The sequence below is a fragment of the Sapajus apella genome, unplaced genomic scaffold, assembly GCF_009761245.1.
Source record: "Sapajus apella isolate SASKATOON/1434 unplaced genomic scaffold, GSC_monkey_1.0 scaffold27, whole genome shotgun sequence".
NCBI classification, from domain to species: domain Eukaryota; kingdom Metazoa; phylum Chordata; class Mammalia; order Primates; family Cebidae; genus Sapajus; species Sapajus apella.
In genome coordinates, this window is record NW_022436967.1 from 10,647,590 (window position 1) to 10,651,837 (window position 4,248).

General features: G+C 37.8%; 1 protein-coding gene across 9 annotated transcripts in view; it reads right to left on the reverse strand.

Moving 5' to 3' along the window:
• Positions 1-4,248, reverse strand: part of LOC116560819 — a 226,801-nt gene that overhangs the window by 214,712 nt on the left and 7,841 nt on the right. The gene's annotated exons all lie outside the window — the stretch shown is intronic.

Sequence of the window (4,248 nt, forward strand, 5' to 3'; positions counted from 1 at the left end):
TGGAAAAGGGCCCAGAGGCCTATTACAACTTCCCAGGATTATACAGTTATAATCAAAGACAGAGATGAGCTCACTCTCAATCCACAGCCTCAAAACCAATCATCATCACTATCCATAGGCCTTGTATAAACGGCATTCCTTCTCAACTATCTCCAAAAATTTAAGGACTCAAAGGCTGAAGATAGCTCAAAAACAAAATAGAAGGAGCATGATTATTACTCCTTAAAACAAGGAGAGAGAAACAGAAAATTAAAACACAGTGACTCAGAGAAAAGACACACAAATACACTTTTACAATGACAAATGACTCCCAGGCCAGACAGGCTTTGCTTTAGTCTAGTTGAATGTGATAACAAATTCCAAGAAAGAAGATCTCTCAGAATGAGTTAGGAGGTAGAAACAAAGATAAAAGAGTCTGAGACATAAGTTATCAAAGCTAATCAAGCACCTCCAGGGAGAGTCTTGGCCAAGTATCCCAATCCTTAATAAACAGAGATACCTAACACCTGTGAATTCAAGGAAAGCCAAAAGGAAAAGACTAACCAGTTTGACCACATAAAAAGCAAACACTTCTATAAGGTAAAAGATTGCATAACAAATTCAAAAGCTGAATGAATATAGACAAGGAGAAAATACTTGAAACTATGTCAGAAAAAGGGTTAATATTATTGATTATATTATAAGCATCCCTCCACATACACACATACCACATCCACCCCCAAAAATGATCAAGGACAAACAACCCAACAGAAAAAATAGACAGGAGAGGAAATTAATAGGCAAATCATGAAACAGGACATGCAAACATCCCAAAAACATGCAGAAAAATTCGCAACCTCACCTGTAGTCAGAAAACATGCAAATCAAAATAGAGATGTATTGCTTTTACTAATCATACGGCCAGGAAAAAAAAAAAAAAGGATCAGCATCACCCAGGGCTGGTAGGAATATAAGGAAACAGACACAGCTCTATGTTGCTTGGGTTACATAATCCTTGGAATATAATTTGGCCATGCCTAATAAAAATAAGTATGTTCTTTGATCTCAAATCCCACTTTGGAGAACTGCATATTGAGGCATTTTATGCAGTGGCAAAAAACAACCTCGACATCATCAACAAGATAAATAAGTGAATAAATTCCAGACATCCATATGAATATTGTGACGTTATTAAAAAGAACAAAAATAGCACTAATTTGGGAGATAGTAAAAGGCAGTGGTACCACTTTGGACTCAAAAGCCAGATTGCCCAAGTTCAAGTTGCTGCTCCCACAATCACTAGTTGTGCAACTTTGGGCAAACTCATCACATGTCAGTTCCTTGTCTACCCACTGGGGACAATAGTGCCATGCTAGTTGTAGGGTAAATGAGGTGAAGCACAGGGTCTGGCATCCAGCAGGTGCTAGTGATGTCCAGGAGATTTGTTGAGAGATGGAGAGACAGCACAAAATGGCATGAATCTATTTAGGTTTTAAAAAAATTGTTTTATACAGTGGACTCTGTATGTGTATGTGTGCAGCATTGGTGGTGAGAGGAAAGGAGAAAGTTTTAACTTTTTTTTCCACATCTCTGTGTTCCTCAGCTTGTTACAAAGAACATGTCTTACTTTTGTCTTTGGGAAAAATTATTCAGAAACATTTTTTGGAAGTGGGGTAGATGAGCATGCTTCACAAGTGCAGGGGACACAAAGGCATAATTAAAGACAGGGAGTGAATCTGGAAACTGAGAAGTTTGGTGCATCTGGAGCATAGAGCATGTGATGCACAGCAGTAGGATATAAGGCTGGAGAGTATGTATAAAGGAAGGGTCATGTGTTCAAGGAAAAGAGCATAGATCTTAGCCAGATATTCGGGGAAAGTTCTTAGGATGGAATGGAAAGTATCAGCTGTGCTCTGGCAACCTGAAAAACAGATTCCACCTCTCTGTTGAAACAAAACTTTCAGTGGCTCCTCTTTACTCTGCATAGGGATAAAGTCCATGAGCCTTATCTGCAGCCTTCTCACCTCACCTTCCAGCTCTTCACTGCCGCCACGCTCAGCTACCTGTGTTTCTTAGAAAATTCTGCCCTCTCCGGGTCCAGACCTCTGTTCTGGTCCAGCTTCTGCACACAGTGTCCTTCCTCCTAATGCTGCGCACTAACTCCTCAGAGCTCACTTCAGTCCCCCAAGGCTCAGTTCCCCATCTAGATTCTCCCATATCACCCTAAAATTACCCTTAAAAAATTGTTTTATAAATTGAATTATAATTGTCAGCCAGCCTCACCCTAGACTCCAAATCTTTAAGGACCAGTACTTGATATGATTCCCTGTTGACTCCTCAATACCTAGCACAGAACATAGAAGACAGACATCTTGAAATATTTGTGAAATAAATGAATGCTTTTAAATATATGAGCTATCTAATTTCCCTTTCTAGAATTCAATGTTTTTCAAAAAACTTTCTGATTTAATTCACTGTCCTATATATGTCAGCCCATAGGCAGAAATTTTTCAACACATCATGTCAGTGCAAGCCTGAGTCCATGTGACAGTTATATTGCTCACTAGAAACTAATAAATTGGCATAGGGATTTTATATGTCAATCTTATAACTCAGTTCACAAAAGTTCTTTCCTGGAGAAAAAAAATTTCCACGTGCTGGCAAAAGCAGATTTCTTAGCATTCAAAACGAAGGGTCACAACTCTAAGCAATGAAAAATTTGTATAATAAAAACCCCTTGAAAGGCCTTTTCTGGGTACATCAGGACCTTGATTTATTCAGCAAATATTTAGTAATCCCCACCAAATGCCAACATTTGTTCTAAGCTTTGAGGATAGAGCAGTAAACAAGACAGACAAGCTCTACCACCATGAAATCACACTCTACTAGGGGCTGACAGACAATAAACATGTAAAAAATAAGATAATTTCAGGTAGTGCTAAATGGTATGAAGAAAATTAAGCAGGATAGAGAAGAATTAAAGTTGGAGGAGAGAAGATGAGAGCCCTTTAAACAGGTGGTCAGGATAAGACTTCTCAAAGGAGAGGATATTTGAGCTGAGACTTGAGTGAAGAGAACAAGTCAGCCATGATAAATGGGGTAGAGAATTCCAGACCTAGAAGGAAGAGCAAATGCAAAATCTCTAAGGTAGGAATGAGGGTGGAGTATTCAAGCAAAGATAGAAAATCAGTATGACTGGATCATAATGAGTAAGGAAGGTGATTTGAGAGCAATCAAAGGGAAGGTATAGAATAAATCATATAGGCCATGATAAGGAGTTGGATTTTATTTTAATTGCAAGCCAAAGATATCAGTGAAATACAGGAAGGGAAGTGATAGAGTCTGATTTATATTGTTAAATGGCTAATAACAGAGAATGAATTCTGAGAAGGCAAGAGTGGAAACCAAGACGCCAATCAAGAAGCTGTTGTCATGGTTCAGATGAGAGCTGCTGATGGCTTGCACTAAGGATAGTAGCTGTAGACATGGTAGGTGGTCAGTCAGATTTGGGATAATATCTTGGAGTGCCAATGGAACTTGATAGATTAGATATTGAAAAGAAGAGAAAAAGAAGAATCAAAGTTTTGATCTCTTGGTTTCATCAGAAATTTCTATACCTGCAAGCTGCTAAAAGTCAGTTGTTCTACTGGAGATCTTTCATTCAGTAACCACAATGTAAAGCTAGTCAAAATTTCTGCTTCTGCATCACAATACTCGAATTATGTGTGCCAATTTATTATAGAGGATTCAAAAGCAGTTTATTTTGCATTAAAGTAAGGCTTTTAGCTTCTGAGGTTTTTTGTTTTTTTGCAATCTGAAAAGCAGCTCGTTTTCAAAAGACTCAAGCACTTATAAAACAACATTGATTTGAACCCCCTTTAATAAGCACCATTTCTGTGAACTATTAGAGATCTATAGGCGCAGAGCTTCTATCACAGTAATCACTTGTTTATTTTGCTTTTTAGTCTTATTTTCTCATATGATGGCTGTGTTTCATATCATTGTTTTATTAATGTTAAACCAAGGCTTAGCAAGCCAGGTCACTTACAGCACAGGAAGAAACAGAATGGCAAGTGACTTCCTTAGAATCAACCCTTAATGTGTTCATTCATCTTCTGTGAAACTCTAGCAATAGTGAATCTCAAAGAACTAAATGTTTAAGGCTGTAGAGCAATTTTCTATCTCCTGAACTTAATTCTTTCCATGCTTTATATATATTGCCCAGTAATAGGCTCTTAGAAAATAACATTTTGAAAATACACTTATTAC